The sequence below is a fragment of the Hibiscus syriacus genome, unplaced genomic scaffold (assembly GCF_006381635.1).
Source record: "Hibiscus syriacus cultivar Baekdansim isolate YM2019G1 unplaced genomic scaffold, ASM638163v2 tig00013773_pilon, whole genome shotgun sequence".
NCBI lineage: Eukaryota > Viridiplantae > Streptophyta > Magnoliopsida > Malvales > Malvaceae > Hibiscus > Hibiscus syriacus.
This window is the reverse complement of record NW_024062309.1, coordinates 24,050-44,679: the sequence shown is the minus strand read 5'-3', so window position 1 is coordinate 44,679 and position 20,630 is coordinate 24,050. Positions and strand designations below refer to the sequence as shown.

The following is a 20,630-nucleotide window of genomic DNA, read 5'->3' as shown; positions in this document are numbered from 1 at the left end:
TTCTTGGAAAGTGGATTGTGGTTGTGCTATGATTTACCATCGAGAGACTGCAGAGGAACACGACCTTTATTGGCGGTCGGCTTTGATTCTTGCACAACACAGTCCGTTTCCGAGAAGTTTGGTGTCAATTGTTTTTCGAGGAAATAACTTCAGTGACAAAAAATGTCTTATAATATACGATTTTAACTAATTTTTTTTGGATTTGTCAAAATGACCAACTAAATCGCAATGCGATCGATAATTCGCAACGCAATCTCCGGTATCGCAAATCAATTTCCAGATTCGCAACGCGAACTTCGACTATCGCAACGCGAACTTCGACTATCGCAATGCGAACTTCGACTATCGCAATGCGAACTTCGACTATCGCAATGCGAATATGTAAATCGCAATGCGATAGTCGAAGTTCGCATTACGATAGTCGAAGTTCGCATTACGATAGTCCAAGTTAGCATTGCGATTTATTCCAAATTCGTTGCGATAGTCGAAGTTCGCGTTACGATTTATTCCAAATTCGTTGCAATAGTCGAAGATACGTATTACCACGACCACGACCACGACCCGACCCGACCCGAGACGAGACGGCGGCGGCGGCGCGCGCGAGAGTCCCCCTTGTTCTCTATCACTCAACAAGGAAGTGAGAAAACCAAGCCTTAAATACCATTCCCAATAGTGTTTCCAATACTATGTGGGATTGAGCATTACCAACACTTGTTCCCAATACTATGTGGGATTAAGCCTTAAATAGTGATATTATTTTTGAATGTTTTGCTTAAAATTGCAATAATCGCGATTGATTGTAGATTGACTTTTAATTATGACATATTTAATCGTATAATACTAATGCAATTGGTTGCTGATTCAGTTGTTTTAAGGTGCATGATTGTTAATTGTTTCCTGAATAATCACATTGAATTGGAAACAAGTGTTGGTAATGCTCAATCTCACATAGTATTGGAAACATTATTGGGAATGGTATTTAAGGCTTGGCTTTCCCACTTCCTTGTTGAGTGATAGAGAATAAGGGGGACTCTCGCGCGCCACCGTCGTCCGTCTCGTCTCGTCTCGGGTCGGGTCGGGTCGGGTCGTGGTCGTGGTCGTGATAATACGTGTCTTCGACACGTCCGCGCGAATACTATCTTTTTAGAGAAAATTATTGCGATTTTGGACTATCGCAATGCGATAGTCGAAGTTCGCATTGCGATAGTCCAATTTGACAAATCGCAACGCGAACTTCGACTATCGCATCGCGTTGCGAATCTGGAAACTGATTTGCGATACCGGAGATCGCGTTGCGAATTATCGATCGCATTGCGATTTAGTTGGTCATTTTGACAAATCCAAAAAAAATTGGTTAAAATCGTATCTTATAAGGTATTTTTAATCACTGAAGTTATTTTCTCTTATTTTTCTGACCATTTTTTAAATATTTCACGCGTCGGCTTTTCGAGAAATAATCTAATAGGGGCGTTCTTAGCTTCTTTTGTTTCGACTTTATTAAGGCCAGTAAAAAGTCTCTTATATCCCTATTAATCATTCATGAATATTAGAGATTTAGACACACGGGTGGTTATCGATCGCGAGTTGGATAATGTTCAATCCGTGCTCGTTAAAATTTTTTATTACTTAACTTGATTCGTTGTATGTTAACCTCGTTACTCACCTCATTTTTCTTTAAGGTCGTCAAATTTTTTATCTTACTTCTTTAATTATAGGTAAAATATATTAATATTATATGGAGTTTAATATAAACATAAATTGATAGATTTAACCTAAAAAATAATCAAAAGTGTGTATGAAACAATTTGAAAGTCTAAACTCTAAAATAACAATCAACAAATACATTAAAATAATAATTAAGATTTAACTTTTGGGTGTAGTAAAATAATAATTATTAATAAATAATTTCATATTTTTATTATTTATTAGAAAATCAATAAATTAGTTATTTATAATTTATTAGTAAATTAGTAATTTTTTAATGAAATACTTTTTAAAAATAACTAGTAACAAATATATATAAAAAATTAACGAGATGCTCGTTAAGGTCACGAGTCAAACTCGAGTTTAAATCTAATCAACCTGAATCGAGTTTTTATTAAACTTTGACCGAATCAAATTTAAACTTCCCATTTCATTAAACATCCCTAGATTTAGATATTCAAATTTGACAGCAGTTTGTAAAATGGAAACTATGTATGCTACCGAAAGATTTAAAGTTTGATCGTATAGAGTTTTAATGTATTCATTATTTTATGGATTATGAAACCGTACGGATACACTTTTTATTCAAATGATCGTAATATTTGTTATATTTTGACTTAAATTATAATTGGTCTTAAGTTGAATTTTATTGTAACTCTAGTGGTTAAAGATTACTTGATAGTTAGATTTATTTAATAAAATAAATATTTATTTTAGACAAAAATTCTAATAAAAAAATAATTTTTGGTTAAAAAAATATTTAGCTCTATAAATAGATATTACGTCTTAACCTTAATGTTGTCTGAGAGAGAATTATTTTTGAAAATATGAAATCTTTTTTGGAATCTATGCACCTTATATTTTATGAATTTTTGAATTAGTCGATGGACCTCAATGTCACTCTTTCAAAATAAGTCAACATGATGGAGTGTAAGCGACATCTCGACATGCATTCAGAAAATGCTATCATCAAGGTACAATCACTATTATTATTATTTGAAAAAGTTAATGTTTCATGTTATGATTATAATATTAAATTTCACGATGCAAATAATTTTACTTTTGTTATAGATTAGTTGACACATTGACAAAATTTAATCTATATGATTACCAAAATTGCATGACATATTTATTAACCCATTGTCGACCAAGATAGAATTAGAACCAAACCAGTTCAGAGTGAAGAAACTTCTTGTATTTTTGCTATTTAGTTTCTTTTGATTTATGTTTTTTTTAATTAATACGATGTAAATATAAAATAATATATATTTAAAAAATAATTTTTAATTATTTGATATTAATAATTATATCATTTATGATCCTGAGCTTCGGAATCTTAAAAAATAACAAGTTTCTGTTTTCATTCTTCACAGGAGAAGCAGAACATTCTCGAGAAAATATACCCAAAAAAAGAAAGAGAAAAGCTCGCAGATTCCCCAAACACCCTCTCTTTGTTCCCGTTTGTTTGAAAGAGGAAGAAGATGAAGAGCTGTGAGCTGGACATAGTGGTTGCACCGAGCACCGTCGTCATTCTATTATAGCAGTAGTAGATTTTGTTGTGGGTAATATTTCATGTGCCCCAACACGGTGTAACCAATAAATAAATAAATAAAATTCTGAATTATAATGTTTAAAATACTGTAGACACTCATTTTCGTCCGGAGTTATTGTGTTTTTTTATTATAGTTTGTAAAAATGTTTTTGACAAAATATAATATATAATTTTCAGAAAATGATTTTCGAAAATTTATATATTATATAGTTTTTGAAAATATTTTTAAAATATATATAATATATAGTTTTGAAAACATTTTTGAAAACTTATATAATATTTTTAAAACGTTTTGAAAACTATGTAATATATAGTTTTCTAAAACGTATTTTTGAAATATATATATTATATAGTTTATATCATATTATTTATTTTATTTTATTAATTTAATTTAATTTCATATTTTTTTTTTATTATTTCTTTCTTTCATTATTATTATTATTTTTTATATATTTTATTCATTTTTTATTTATTAGCATTTTGTTTTCTCTTTTTATCTAACATGTTTTGTTTCAGTCGTGATTTCAGCCGATCAAATGGTAAGTAATTCGGATCGAATAATTTTAATTTTAATTTAAATTCTAATTTTCGCAATTAAAGACAACCGATAAATTAATTGGTACCGAAAGGGCGGTTCAAGGGTGCTAATCCTTCCTTGACCGTAATCGACTCCCGAACCCGACATGTTTTTGGTACAACGCAGATCAGGTAAAATGGTGTCCGACCCACCTAAATTCGTTTTAAAGTGGTCGGTGGCGACTCCAATCCACAATTTTCAAGTCGAAGCCCAATGCCGGGGCCCCAATCGAAAGACGGTTCCGACAGCTTGGCGACTCCGCTGGGGACAAGTAAGTGAGTCAGGCCGAAATTAATTTTCAGTTGTCTTTTTTAGCGAAAGTTATAAATTTAAATTTAAATTTATTTATTCGATTCTAATTATTTACCTTTGATTATTTTTCAAGTAAATAGTTGTACTAACGTTTTTTAATGATTTCAGATTTTTCAAAATTGTCATCTCTAGCTCTATACCCGAGCTCCGAACCCTTTTAAGTGGGGGCGAAAGCGACGCCTTCGTGTGAATTTATTCACCGTATAGGCCTAGCAAGTAACCTTCGGGATTCATATACCTTATGCCTTCGTGTGAATTTATTCTCCGTATGGGCATAAGGGAATGTTTCCTCTCGAGTTTAACTTAGTCCACACAAGCTTATAATGGGCTTAGGACTAAGGGTCTGGCAAGCCCAAGGGGGCACCGGCAAGGAGAACTCGAGTACCTTTTTTAGAACCTAAACTGGGAGAGTACAGGGAATTAGAGCCCACCCCAAAACCTCATTTCAGACCCTAGGCTGCTTTGATTTTATTTCCTGCTTTACTTTCTGTTCAAAGCATGCAAACTAGACAAATATGCGGTTAAGATTTGTTTGAAATTAGCATGCGGGATAGATATCATGTCCGGGTAGGAAGTAAAGCATGTGGGGTAGATATAATGTGGGGTAGGATTTTTTGTTTTTTTTATTATTTTGATTTACCTCACTAACTCTTTTTATTTTTGTTCTCTTTTATTTTGTTTTCATCATTTGCATCATTTAAACGAGGCATTGATTCACCAAAAACGTGCTTGTTAAATATGAATAATCTGCATTAATGGATAAAGGGGTTGTAATACAATAGATGAAAATGCAGAAGACAATATACAAGGTGACTATGTGGTGCCCACAATTGAAGATGATATTACTCTGGTGCATTATAAAGGACTCAGGATGAACCAGGTCTACATCAAGCAATGAAAGTCTATCTTTGAAGAATTGACTGTCAAAGGTTGCAGAGCAAAACGAGGAAAAGGTTACAGACCTGGACGCTCCTTTCAAAAACTACGAGAACAAGACGGCGAAACCCTAACTGAGCTGAATGCCATTGCTGACAAATTCAAGAAGAAAATTTCGATAGAGGGCTCCAATGGTGTTGTTGTTAGGGAACAGACTCGACAGAGAGTGGAAGCCGGAGGTGCAGTCCTTCGAGACTCTTTTTGGGGGCAAACAACTCATCATCTGCATAAGTCGGAGCGGTTCGACAGGTTATCCAACCGGTGACAGACGAAGGCAGAAGACTAGTCAACATGTCAGAAGTTGTCAGAATATTCTTGTCTCTTAAAAGATAAAACACTTTTGTCCCCAATAAGGATTATTTTTAATAACAAATACATTTTTTGGATTCATGCCTCGATCATTTCATGCATCATGCATTTAGACATTTTGCATTTTGTTATTTTCTTTGCATTTTGTTATTTTCTTTGCATTCACATTAACTAACATATACATGTCTCATCAAAAGGAGTAAATACTGGATACACCGTCTCAAGCGTTGGACACACCCCATCCACATAACACTCGTTTGAAGAAGAAGATGATGGAAGCCAGAATTACACAAATCGAGGAGAATATGTTGAAACTACAGAAAGAGCTAGAAGACAAGATTAACCAGAACAGTCGAAATACTCTGGAAACAATCACAAAGAACCAAGAGTCCTTGGTGGATCAAATCATTGCCAAGTTAGTTGGCCTGCAACAGACCAGTGCGCTCGGGGCAGGTTCATCGGAAGGGGTAACCATGCCACTTACCCCGCAAGTGGTTGTCTCACCCAGAATCTTACCAGGACTTCAAGATAATTCGGATAGTTATCGCATTCCTAAATTTTAAGAAGATGTCAAAACAAAGAGGGTAGAAATTACCATTAACCCAGGAGGTAGAACGGGTGGAAAGCCTCCCCTGAAGAAGAAGGAAAGAGAGATCATCAACATTTCAAAGTCGTTTCCAGTCGTACCCTTTTGTAGGCAAAAACTGAGGAAGGAAAAAGAGCATTTTGATCCCATTCCCATGACATATAAGGAGCTCTACCAACAACTGTTTGACGCACATGTGGTGTTACCCTATCCCGAGACACCTCTAAAGCCCCCATACCCCAGGTGGTATGACAAAAATGCGCACTGTGAATATCATGGCAGTGTTCCGGGGCATGCTATCGAAAATTGCCTCCCCTTTAAGAGGGTTATCCAAAGGATGCGCAACAGGGGTTGGATTCATTTTAATAATTCAGAATCACTCCACATTGCACAGAACCCCCAACCAAATCATGAAGAGAATAAGGAAAGTGCAGTCACCGAGGAAAAAGGTAAAAAGGCCAAAACCAGAGTTTCCGAAGTGAAGTTACCTCTTGCTTGGGTATGGAGGCAAATGATAAATGAGGGGTTTCTTGCACCACATCTTGGCACATCATATTCCAAAAGTGATAGTTAGTGTTGTTATCACAATGAAGATGGACATGATGTACAAGAATGTACAGAATTTAGAGCCTTGATCCAACTAATTATAGACAAGAAAGAGCTGGAATCTTACGATGAAAGCAATGACACTCCTAAAGCAGAAATAGTCATGGCAAGTGGGGCATCCTGATGAGGCCTTATTCAATTTTGAGACATGTTGTTTGAATTTGTTTTTGATTTTTTTCCCTCATGTTTGAGACTTGTTTTTGAACTTTCTTTGGATATTTGAATAAATTTATGATACTTTAAAGATTGTAAGCAATGAATCACATTTGCAAACTCGCAATTCTTTGAATATCATCTGAATTAAGAAACTCTGTAAATGGTTCAAAGTTACAGATCTTTGACGAAGTAACATGATTTAAAAACAAGGACTTTGACCTTACCCAGAATATACTCTCAAACACCATACCCTACTCTTGCAATTAACCAATATAACCTTTTCCTTTCATAAGGTGCGGACAACATGGTGCATCGTTTGCATATGACGATTACTATACTTTTTATTTAAGACGTTCAGTGATGATAATGATCTTCACAGATGGAATAGTCGAGTAAGTGAATCTAGTTTAGGTCAGTTGCTTGAAAATTGAACTCTAAAGATGAAATTTTTGACTTTCAACAAATACCTAGGCTATAACAGGTTCTTCTTGACAATCTTAAGAAATTAAATCTGTAAAGCTGAGCTATTCCACTAAGGCAATTGGTTATAGATGAAACTTGAAAGCCCTGGCCTTATGAGTAGATTACGTTCAAACCATGACATTGCTCGGACACTTGGCAATTCGGTGTTTGCTCCACTGCTCTTGTCAGGCTGAAGACGCTGTGATGAGATGAACCCTTCAGTTAACTTGATAAGAGTGATTATAATATTAAGTTGTCCCTCTAAAGCAATTGGTTAAATGCCCCGGCTTTATGGATTCAGCTAGCCAGATAATGACAAGTTAAATCAAATTTATCTAAGCAAGAAATTTTTGGTAAAATTGACTAAGGGAGTTAAGGAACACCTGTTATAGTCAACTACACACGAGCACTCAAGAATTTCATTTTTAGACCGATGTTTCTACACTACCTTTGTTAGAGGAGCCTACAAAACTTGAACAAATGAAAGATTTCGGAGAACCGAAATAGAAGGCCTAGTAGTTGATAATGCTAGTTGCGTCATTTTGTCCGCATCCAATCAAAATGTCAAAACATGTTCAATGACCAAGAAAAATGACATTTTTTTCTTTTTGCCAGAACCTTAGAAAATAGGAGGCCAACCTAAAGCCAACTCATCCCTTTGAACATTTGTCAAAGACCTGTAACTCTGAAATCATAAAAAGTGCTATTGGTTCCTTTGATATACTTTGAACTCATGTTTACAATTTGATTCAATTACGAACAATACTTTACAACATTTTTATCATTTATCTCTCCTAAAACAAGAAAAAGGAAAAAAAACATTTTCAAGCAGAACAGTCTCAGATATGAAAGGTCTGTAAAGCCAAAACTCGGGAAGCAAATGGGGCACGATCGATTCCAAGGACCAGATTGGCAGACAAAGCACGAGACTCTAGTCCAAGAGATAAAACATAATTCATTCATGTTGTATGCATCTTAGACATACTTAGGTGCATCACATTCATCATTTTAGCATGCATAATTTTGCAGCTTTCAGAGTCAAGCTTCGACTTCAGGATGAAGGCTACTCGACTTGCAAGCACCTTTAAAGAACGATGGTGTAACTCAGCAGCAAGAAGCTACACCTCAACCGACTTTACATATCTAAAGATCTCAGAACCAATTTTAGATGGGTTCAAGAACCAATTCAGATCAAATTCAGTTCAGCTCAACTCAACAATGAGCAACATGTTTCCAGTTTATGTCTTCAAGCCAGATTTCAATTCCACAACGGAAGATATTTGGCTGTCAGAATTCATCAACGGGCTTTCCCATAAAATGGGAGTCATCCAAAGATTGTCTTACTTGGTTCTCGCTCAGAGGAACCACCTGAAGAATCATAACCGGCTTCGACCCGTTAAGGGAAGCCATTTTTTTAAATCATCATTTGCAGTATAACTTAAGTCGAGAAGGGTTATCTGCCAACCAAAGACCTTCGAGTTCGACTACGCTCAGCTCAACGGCATATCATTTGCAGCACAACTTAAGTCTAGAAGGGTTGTCTGCCAACAAAAGACCTTCGAGTTTGACTACGCTCAGCTCAACGGCACATTATTTGCAGCATAGCTTAAGTCGAGAAGGGCTATCTGCCAAAGACCCCCGAGTTCGATTACACTCAGCTTCGAGGGCACACCATTTGCAGCATAACTTAAGTCAAGAAGGGTTATCTGCCAACCAAAGACCTTCGAGTTCGACTACGCTCAGCTCCAAGGCATATCATTTGCAGCACAACTTAAGTCTAGAAGGGTTGTCTGCCAACAAAAGACCTTTGAGTTCGACTACGCTCAGCTCAACGGCACATCATTTGCAGCATAGCTTAAGTCGAGAAGGGCTATCTACCAAAGACCCCCGAGTTCGATTACACTCAGCTTCGAGGGCACATCATTTGCAGCATAACTTAAGTCAAGAAGGGTTATCTGCCAACCAAAGACCTTCGAGTTCGACTACGCTCAGCTCCAAGGCATATCATTTGCAGCACAACTTAAGTCTAGAAGGGTTGTCTGCCAACAAAAGACCTTCGAGTTCGACTACGCTCAGCTCAACGGCACATCATTTGCAGCATAGCTTAAGTCGAGAAGGGCTATCTGCCAAAGACCCCCGAGTTCGATTACACTCAGCTTCGAGGGCACATCATTTGCAGTATAACTTAAGTCGAGAATGGTTATCTTCCAACAAAAGACCTTCGAGTTCGACTACGCTCAGCTCAACGGCACATCATTTGCAGCATAGCTTAAGTCGAGAAGGGCTATCTACCAAAGACCCCCGAGTTCGATTACACTCAACTTCGAGGGCACATCATTTGCAGTATAACTTAAGTCAAGAAGGGTTATCTGCCAACCAAAGACCTTCGAGTTCGACTACGCTCTCAACGGCACATCATTTGCAGCATAGATTAACTCGAGAAGGGCTATCTGCCAAAGACCCCCGAGTTCGATTACGATCAGCTCTAGAGCACATCATTTACAGCATAGCTCAAGGCAAGAAGGGCTATCTGTCAACAAAATTACCGAGTTCGATTCCATTCAGCTCGATGACACCTCAATCACTACTGTCTGGCTGTAATCGAGGTTTTCAAGTCAAGGAAAAGACCTGGGTTAGTCGTGCCTTAGTGACAAGAAGCCATTTTCCGGCAGTATAGCTTAAGTCGAGAAAAGTTATCTGTCAACAAAGACCTTTCGAGTTCGAGTTCGTTCAGCTCGAGGGCCTATCAACCACATGATGGAGTCAATGAACTACTTTCCAGTCGAATTTCCAACCAGAGTCTTTAAACCGAGGAAAAGACCGAGGCGGACTACAACGAGAAGCCACATCCCGATTCAAATCCCGAACTGCGGCTTCAATTCTATATCATTTCAAGGTGGACTCGACTTCACGACGAAGGAGACATCTGCAACCCAATCCGACAGGAAGTTATTCTTCAACTCCACCGAACAAAAATTTGTGTCTTTTTATCTTTGTCCTATTTTTGGTTCCACGAAAAAGGACAAAGAGGGGCAGCTGTAGACACTCATTTTCGCCCGGAGTTATTGTGTTTTTTTATTATAGTTTGTAAAAATGTTTTTGACAAAATATAATATATAATTTTCAGAAAATGATTTTCGAAAATTTATATATTATATAGTTTTTGAAAATATTTTTAAAATATATATAATATATAGTTTTGAAAACATTTTTGAAAACTTATATAATATTTTTAAAACGTTTTGAAAACTATGTAATATATAGTTTTCTAAAATGTATTTTTGAAATATATATATTATATAGTTTATATTATATTATTTATTTTATTTTATTTTATTAATTTAATTTAATTTCATATATTTTTTTTCTCCAGGTCCAAAAACGGGTCCAAATCCAGTCAGACGGGCCTGATCCAGCCCAGAGGTCAAATTAGGGTTCCAATATATGTCACAGCGCCACGCAACAGGGGACCGTTGGATCAACAAAGAGATCAATGGCCAACATAGCAAGGGAATCAGGGTTTGTTTAACCCACAAAGAGCTATCAGCCGCGGCCAATCTTGGACCGTTGGATCTGACCCAATCCAACGGTCAAGATCAAATCAAGGTTACCAGAAGCCTGAACGCCACCACACACCGGTCACCGAGATTTCTGGCCGAGGGGATCGGGACTGACCCATCCCGAAATCCCCGACCAACCAACCACGATCCCGAGATCGTCGGGACTCCCAACGGCCGGTGGGGGTTATAAAAACCCACGACCAACACAGTACAGAGGGGGTGATCGGGAACCAAACAGAACCCACAGAGAGCATCGTCGAGAATTAAACAACCACAAACAAACAACGAGAGTGAGACCATCAACAAGGTCAAAGCAACCAACCACGAAAATCAACTGAAGCCAACAATACATCAGAGTCACAAAAACCAGAAACCAGAAGACATCAAAAACCCATCAAACCACAACTACCAAATACATCCAAGATACAAAGCAAAATATATCAAAGAAAGGATCGAAACCCTTGGCGCGAGGAAAAGCACCACCGTGAGGAACGAAAAACGTCGGGATACGAAGGGTTTTAAGGGTAAAAATCGAATCTTTACGCCTAGATCTACGCCGGTATGGGCATATTTTGTGTTTTTAAGTCACAGATTTAGGTTTACGGGGTGGAGAGGAGTATTTTGAGGGGCTTTGGTTTTTTTCGGCCGCCGCGAGGAGCGGTCGTGGACAGCGTCGACAGGTGGTCGGAATCGCCAAGGGAGAGGGGTTCAGAGCCTTCTCTCGTTTGAGAGAGATGAATCTGTAAGGAAATGTTGAAAATGAGCTGAGAAAAGGTGTGTTTGGGCATTTATATATGAGGGACCAGTGTGCAAATAAAGGATTCTTAAATCCTCTCCGCAGTCCCTATCATTTTGAGTCGCAGTTCAATTTGGTCACTACCAGTAAATTTGCCTCCATATTTCTGATTTAATCAATTTGGTCCCTATTTATATTTTTTTTATATTCTGTGAATTGGTCCCCTAACTTTTTATTTGTTCTTTTGCAGTTCATTTTCTAATTCATTAAGCTCAATTTGTTCCAATTTGATCCTAAGTTTTATCTTTATTTTTTTTAAATATTTTTTAAACTTAACCTTTTATTATTTTTTTTATTATTTCTTTCTTTCATTATTATTATTATTATTTTTATATATTTTATTCATTTTTTATTTATTAGCATTTTGTTTTCTCTTTTTATCTAACATGTTTTGTTTCAGTCGTGATTTCAGCCGATCAAATGGTAAGTAATTCGGATCGAATAATTTTAATTTTAATTTAAATTCTAATTTTCGCAATTAAAGACAACCGATAAATTAATTGGTACCGAAAGGGCGGTTCAAGGGTGCTAATCCTTCCTTGACCGTAATCGACTCCCGAACCCGACATGTTTTTGGTACAACGCAGATCAAGTAAAATGGTGTCCGACCCACCTAAATTCGTTTTAAAGTGGTCGGTGGCGACTCCAATCCACAATTTTCAAGTCGAAGCCCAATTCCGGGGCCCCATCCGAAAGACGGTTCCGACAAATATATCACAGTAATTATTTAATTCATTATCTGAATTTAATAAAATTATGTTTTTATTCAACCACCAAAAATGTAATGCAATAAACAAAAAGGAATTTTATCCTAATTCGTTCATGTCATATGGTCAGTCTTCATATATATAGGATATGATTTATTTATATTATATGTAAGAAAATTAATTTTACAATTAGTTTAAAATAATTTATATAAAAGCAATCTTCTCTATGTAAAACGGGCTGACCAGCAACGCCATTAGGTTTCTGGAAAGAGGAGTTATGCGGAAAAAGGATGAACAGTCTTCTCCCATAAATAAATATTTTATACTATTATTAAATAAGATTAACTACAGTTTCTATTTTTCCAATTTTTAGAAAATATATAAAATAATAGTGATGTATATTGATAAATAATATTAGTGATGTATATTGGTATATAGAAAATGGTTGTCCCTTGTTGCCATATGTAATGGGGTAAGGGGAGGTAAGATAGTAGGTTGCCCCCAACATTAGGTTGAGAGCAGCTTCCGTAGGAGACCTCCAAATTATGAAATGCCCTCCATAGGACTCGATCCCACGACCTCAAGGATAAAAACCTTGTGCTCTACTAACTGAGCTGAATGATCATTTCTTATATTGGTATATAGAATTCGTTGCAAACACATCCTCTCTCTATATGTATGATAAAGGCTAAACTCTCGAGATAACGTTCTCGAATAAATTAATTCACGAGATAATGCACTCCTCAGATTAATTGCTCAAATAGGGTGAAATCTACAGTGTTGGTCGTAGGTCGCCATGCCATCCGGGCGACCTACTAGGTCGCCATGTCTTCCCGGTGAGCTATGAGAGAGATTGCATGTGTCATGCACGTTCCAACACGTTGGGCATCCGAAGCCATCCGACCGAGGGCATCCGACCGAGGGCATCCGACCGAGGCCATTCGAGCGAGCTATGCGAGGGCATCCGAGGGCAAGAGGAATCACGCGAGGAGCAGGAGGAGTGCATGGCGACCTACAAGGTCGCCAGGAGTGCATGGCGACCTACAAGGTCGCCCGGAGTGCATGGCGACCTATGATGGAAGCTGCCACGCCGTAGGTCGCCCGGAAGGCATGGCGACCTACGGCCAACACTGTGCAATTCGCCCTATTTGAGCAATTAATCTTGGGAGTACGTTATATCGTTAAATAAAAAAATTCGAGAACATTATCTCGAAAATTTTGCCGTATGATAAAGGTATAAATATTTCATTTCATAATCCATCTATATAGAGATCAAATTATATAGGCGAAGTTGAGTCCGACAAACAGGGTAGATCGAGGGGAGCGGATGGAGACAGTCATCCTCCATGAAATTTTAAAATTATCTTATATTTTAAGATTTTTTATATATATTTTCTATTAATTTTTTTTTACCCCTGAAATTTTATAAATTTAAGTTAATCCTTTTAACATAAAATACCACTTCCGTTTAGGCCGAAAATAACTTAACTTCAGAATGATATCACACTTGAAGCGTTACATTGACTACTATTTGCTAATTGTTTGAATTCTTTGTTCACTTAAATACGATAAAAGTCATAAAATATTTGATATTGAGCTTTCGGTTCAGACATAAAATGAATCCGCGTCATGATACTCAAGTTCCTCTTCCGGCACAGGCTGCATTTCAACGTCTTCCTCGACAATCTTCTTTTTCTTGATCCTCTTGGCTCGGCCGGCTCCGATCTCATCCTTGTCCGGGAAGCGTACAACTACAACCGGACAAATGCAGTGGTTGACGCAATGGTAACTAACGCTTCCTAGCCTTCCATTGTTACTCCTCCTTGTGCCTCTGCTGCCCATTATCACTGCACTCAGTCCCAACCTCTCCACTTCCAGACACAGCCTCTCTTTCATGTCACGATCTTTCACTATGTGGATTTTGAAAGGAACCTTAGCATCCACTAATGGCTGCGCCAGCTTGTTTGCTCTCGCCGTGGCCAAAATGTCAAACTCCTCCTCGGTTGCCTTCGCGTCTTCGTGCTTGTTTTTGGAGTTGGGGGTGATAGAGCCCCAGTCGGCTCTGTAAAGGACGGAGGTCGGCCAAACTTGGAGGAGTACGACGACGTCACCGGGACGAAGTTAGTTCTCAACAGCCCATCGAACAGCGTAAGCGCTCTCCTCGCTTAAGTCGACAGCGATGGCGATGCGACGCTTCGCAATTGCAGTTGGGGCCCGGGGTCGATGGAATTGAAACTAGCGGTGGAGCCGGAAGAACTGAGGGATTCATCACAAGGCAGACCGGAGTTTGGGATCGAACATTGGTGACGGATAGCAATCTGCTCACGCTTGTTGCTAACATACATATTTTACATATTTCCTACGAGCTTGGATTTTATTATAATGAATACGAAAATTAAAATTAAAATATCTGATTTTCTAACGTGACGGATATGATATTTAGTCAATATAAAATAAGATGATTATTAATTTTAATTAAGTAGAAATAAATCACATCATTAGAAACAATATTAACATAATATAATAGCAACTAACTAAACTTAAAAAGTTGGTTTTTTTCCATCTTTCAAATTTATGCAAAGTTTAAAGTTGATTACATTTCTCTATTGTCCAATTACTATAGTTGTTGAACACTTCTTTTCTTGCTTCAATTCTGCATCCATATTCAAGTAGGACAACTTATTAATATATTTAAAAACAATTTCTTAATTGACTTAATTAGTTTAATTAATATATTTATTATTATAATATCTAAAATTATATAAGGTTATACACGTTTAAACATATATTATCTTTCGGTTTAAAATTTTAAAGTTGACCATTAATTCCATCATTTATGCTAAGCAGTACTATAGGAATGGTTGGTATCATGAGCTTGAGAATATAACCTAAAATTTTTAAATTCTCATATATTTCTACTATATATATATATATATATTATAAATATATTGATGAAAAAGTATGCATATGCATGTATTTGGTATAGACACACCCAATAATTGAAATGCATGCATGCATGCAGTTCAGACATATAATAAATGCTTTAAGAAGTAATTGTACAGTTCCTTTGCGTGGAAACAAGGGTTCGACTGCCGATGATTGCCTGCCTTTCGTTGCTATACAAACACTCTCGGTAATGACCAAGGCGAAAGGGACCAAAAATAAACTCCATAAAAAGACAAAAGCGGCTAGGGTCGGTATCGGAAGAGAATCCAATGGTTCGATGAAGACGACATGAGCGGCTCTGGTTTGGACATCTCGGGCCCCCCGAGGGCGACTGGCTTGTCGTCATGGTACTAATCATGTATACAAGCTTGAAATAGCTGTAACATGTTATTGTTTCCTCTGTCAACTTCCAAGGACGTAGTTTTCATAGTTTATTGCTACTGTTCCGTAGTTAAATAATTACGGTGGAAGTATATGATGTTGGTTTTTGACAAAAGTCCCACATTGGTTGCGTATAAGGAGGAGGGGAAATTCTTTTGTTATAAATAAAGCCCTCCTCCTCCTTAGTTAATCATCCCACAAATATAAACCTTCTTCTATTTTAAAGGCTATTTGTATTCTTTCTCTCTTTGTAATATTTCCTCTATTAGTGAAATATTTTGGTGTTCTCTTTTATGTCTATTTAATAGCTATTGTCGGGTATAGTTGTTGTCAATTATTGTCCTATTAAAATTACTTGTCTTGGTAGTTCTGTCTAAGGAAAGTGGGTTTTAAGAGGGACCATTGTGACCCCTCCTCTTTCTTGGGAATCTACCTTAGGGTGATTTTTAGTACAATCGTTTTCACACTAGTCACCTAGATAATAGTTTTCAAGGTGAATCTGTTATTGGTGGAAATTAACCCGAATTTCACAACAATTGGTATCAGCGCTCTTGGTTTATTTTAGTATGCTCTGTGGTTGCGGCTTAGGCTGATCTTCCACATCAGAAAAATTTCCTTGGGATAATTGACATTCTGCATTGGCAGCTATTAAATAGAATTTGTAGCAGAAATGGCAGACGCTTCTTCATCTTCAATTTTGGCAAGAAATGCTGTGACAAAATGTTAGATTTGCAGTGGAGATTTTTGATGGCACCGGTCATTTCGGCATGTGGCAAAGTGAGGTTCTAGATGCCCTATTTCAGCAGGGTCTAGACATTGCTATTGAAGGAGAGAAACCAGATGATGTTGAGGAGAAAGAATGAAAGAGGATCAATAGAATGGCATGTGGTACTATTCGATCGTGTCTTTCTAGAGAGCAGAAGTATGCATTTTCTAAGGAAACTTCTGCAAGTAAATTGTGGAAGGCACTGGAGGAGAAATTTTTGAAGAAAAGCGGTCAGAACAAACTCTACATGAAAAAGAGACTGTTCCGCTTCAACTATGTATCAGGTACCACTATGAATGATCACATTACTAGCTTTAATCAGCTGGTGACTGATCTGATGAATATGGACATGACTTTTGAAGACGAAGATCTGGCTATGATGTTGATGGGATCACTTCCTGATGAGTTTGAGTATCTTGAAACTACTCTACTTCATGGGAAGGTTGATGTGTCTCTCAGTGAAGTAGCTGCTGCCTTGTATAGTTATGAATTGAGAAAGAAAGACAAACAAGAAAACACAAGTGTCGAAGCAGAAGCTCTTGTTGTTAGAGGCCGTTCCAAGAGTCAGAATAAAGGAAGCAGAGGGAGATTGAAGTCAAAGTCCAGATTGAGCAAAGATGAATGTGCCTTTTGTCGAGAAAAAAGGCACTGGAAGAAAGAATGTCCCAGGCTAAAGAATAAAGGCAAACCTGAAAGGGGGAAGGCTGTCTCAGAATCAAATGTGGTCGAGTATGATGATGGAGATTTAGATTTCGCATTCGCTGCTACGCCATCAACCAGTTGTTCCAGTTCATGGCTGTTAGATTCAGCTTGTAGCCACCATATGACCCCCAATAGAGAATGGTTCTTTGATTTTAAAGAACTAAAAGGTGGAATTGTCTACACAGCAAATAATTCCCCTCTTGACATACTTAGGATTGGTTCAATTCGCTTGAGGAATCAGGATGGATCAATCAGAACCTTAACAGGTGTCCATTATGTACCAGATTTAATGAGAAATCTCATCTCTGTGGGAACCTTAGAGTCAAAAGGTTTAGAATTGAGGGCAAAAGATGGGATTATGAGGATTATCTCTGGTGCACTGGTGATAATGAAGGGAATCCGAAAAAGAAACAATGTGTATTACTTTCTGGGTAGTACAATTGTTGGGACAGCAGCAGTGGCAGCTTCTACTGATGAACAGGAGTCAGAAGCAACTAGGTTATGGCATATGCGCTTGGGGCATGTTGGTGAAAAATCCTTGAAATTACTGATAGATCAAGGATTATTGAAGGGTGCTCGGGCTTGCAAATTAGCTTTTTGTGAGCATTGCATCAAAGGGAAGAAGACGAGGGTGAAATTTGGAACAGCAATCCATGATACTAAAGGTATTTTGGATTATGTTCATTCAGATGTATGGGGGCCTTCCAAGACAACTTCATTGGGAGGAACACACTATTATGTCACCTTTGTTGATGATTTTTCCCGGAGAGTTTGGGTGTATCCAATGAAGACAAAGGATGAGGTGCTAGGATTTTTCCTTAAATGGAAAAGATGATGGAGACTCAAACAGGCAGAAAAATCAAACGTCTCCGTACAGACAATGGTGGAGAGTACAAAATGATCCATTTCTGAAAGTCTGTGAAGAGGAAGGTATTGTTAGGCACTTCACTGTCAGAGGTACACCACAACAGAATGGAGTGGCAGAGCGTATGAACCGGACATTAGTGGAGAAGGTTCGGTGTATGATGTCTAATGCTGGGTTAGGCAAAGAATTTTGGGCTGAGGCTTTGGTCTATGCTTGTCACCTTGTCAACCGCTTACCATCGACTGCTATTGGTTGTAAAACACCATTAGAGAAATGGTTTGGAGTACCTGCTACAGATTATGATTCCTTACATGTGTTTGGTTCCACTGCATACTACCATGTTAAGGAGTCAAAGCTGGATCCAAGAGCAAAGAAGGCGATTTTTATGGGGATCACCTCTGGTGTGAAAGGCTATCGTCTTTGGTGTCCAGAAACAAAGAAAATAATCTTCAGCAGGGATGTTACCTTTGATGAATCTACCATGTTGAGAAAGGTGACTTCAGAAAAATTGGAGCAGACAGATGGAACTCCCAAAAAGGTGGAGTTTGAAGGAAGCAAATTTGTCCCAACCAGTAAAGAAAATGATGTTGACTCTCCTATGGTAGAAGAAGAGTCAGATGAAGAAGAGGTTCAGACCCAAGAACCTCCACAGCAACATGAATCAATTGCACTTGGAAAGGGAAATAGGACCATTAGACAACCTGCTCGTTATGCTGATATGGTCTCTTTTGCATCACCAATTGCAATTGATGACGTTCCTGCCACTTTTAATGAAGCAGTTCAAAGTTCAGAACATAAAAAGTGGAGGATTGCCATGAATGAAGAAATGCAATCCCTTCAAAAGAATCAGACGTGGAAACTAGCTAGTCTTCCGAAGGGAAAGAAGGCAATTGGGTGCAAGTGGGTATATGCAAAGAAAGATGGATTTCCTGACAAGAATAACATCCGCTACAAAGCAAGATTGGTGGCTAAAGGCTACGCTCAAACGGAGGGAGTTGATTATAATGAAGTATTTTCTCCAGTTGTAAAACATTCCTCCATCAGAATTTTGTTGGCTTTGGTAGCGCAGTTGGATTTGGAACTAGTTCAGATAGATGTAAAAACTGCATTTTTACATGGAGACTTGGATGAGGAAATCTACATGACTCAGCCAGATGGATTCAAAGTTGCTGAAAAAGAAGAGATGGTGTGAAAATTAGAAAAATCGATGTACGGATTGAAGCAATCTCCAAGGCAGTGGTACAAGCGATTTGACAAGTTTATGATAGGGCAGAAGTACACAAGAAACAAATATGATCATTGTGTGTATTTACGCGAGCTAGAAGACGGATCCTATATATATCTTCTTCTTTATGTTGATGATATGCTGATAGCTTCCAGGAGTCAGACAGAAATTGCGAAACTAAAGACTCAATTGAACAGGGAGTTTGAGATGAAGGATCTTGGTGAAGCGAAGAAGATTCTAGGCATGGAGATATCAAGGGATAAATTGGGGAGGCTTTGTTTGTCTCAGAAAGAATATCTGAGGAAGGTACTAAAACGTTTTGGCATAAATGAGATGTCAAAACCAGTTAGTACACCTCTTGCTCCTCATTTCAAGCTCGGTGCATCCATGTCACCTAAGGATGATGCAGAACGGGAATACATGTCAAAGGTTCCGTATGCAAGTGCTGTTGGTAGCTTGATGTATGCAATGGTGTGTACGAGACCCGATATTTCACAGGCAATTGGGGTTGTGAGCAGGTATATGCATGATCCTGGAAAGGAGCATTGGCAAGCTGTGAAATGGATTCTGCGGTATATTCTGAACACCGTAGATGTTGGTTTGGTCTTTCAACAGGACAAACAAGATGGTCAGTGTGTAGTTGGGTATTGTGATTCAGACTATGCAGGTGATTTGGACAAGCGTCGATCAACTACTGGTTATGTGTTTACATTTGCAAAGGCACCAGTCAGTTGGAAGTCCACCTTACAGTCAACAGTGGCTTTGTCAACTACAGAGGCAGAGTATATGGCAGTTACAGAGGCTGTGAAGGAAGCAATTTGGCTTCAAGGGTTGCTTGGTGAATTGGGAATGGAACAAAAGCACATCAAAGTGCACTGTGACAGTCAGAGTGCTATTCATTTAGCAAAGAACCAGGTTTACCATGCAAGGACGAAACACATCGATGTTCGATATCACTTTGTACGAGAGATTCTAGAAGAAGGTGGAGTCATAATCCAGAAGATTCGGACCACTGAGAATCCTGCTGATATGTTGACAAAAGTGGTAACTGCGGTCAAGTTTAAACATTTGTTTAGATTTGGTCAATATTGTTACAAATTAAAAGATTGTTTTTTTTAGAGATATGTGTGGAATTTGCCAAGGTGGAGATTTGTTGGTTTTTGGCAAAAGTCCCACATTGGTTGTGTATAAGGAGGAGGGGAAATTCTTTTGTTATAAATAAAGCCCTCCTCCTCCTTAGTTAATCATCCCACAAATATAAGCCTTCTTCTATTTTAAAGGCTATTTGTATTCTTTCTATCTTTGTAATATTTTCTCTATTAGTGAAATATTTTGGTGTTCTCTTTTATGTCTATTTAATAGCTATTGTCGGGTATAGTTGTTGTCAATTATTGTCCTATTAAAATTACTTGTCTTGGTAGTTCTGTCTAAGGAAAGTGGGTTTTAAGAGGGACCATTGTGACCCCTCCTCTTTCTTGGGAA

General features: G+C 37.8%; 1 pseudogene; it reads right to left on the bottom strand.

The window, feature by feature from the left end:
- Positions 1-13,868: 13,868 nt before the first annotated feature.
- On the bottom strand, positions 13,869-15,555 carry LOC120206411 (annotated as a pseudogene).
- Between the last annotated feature and the right edge of the window lie 5,075 nt (positions 15,556-20,630).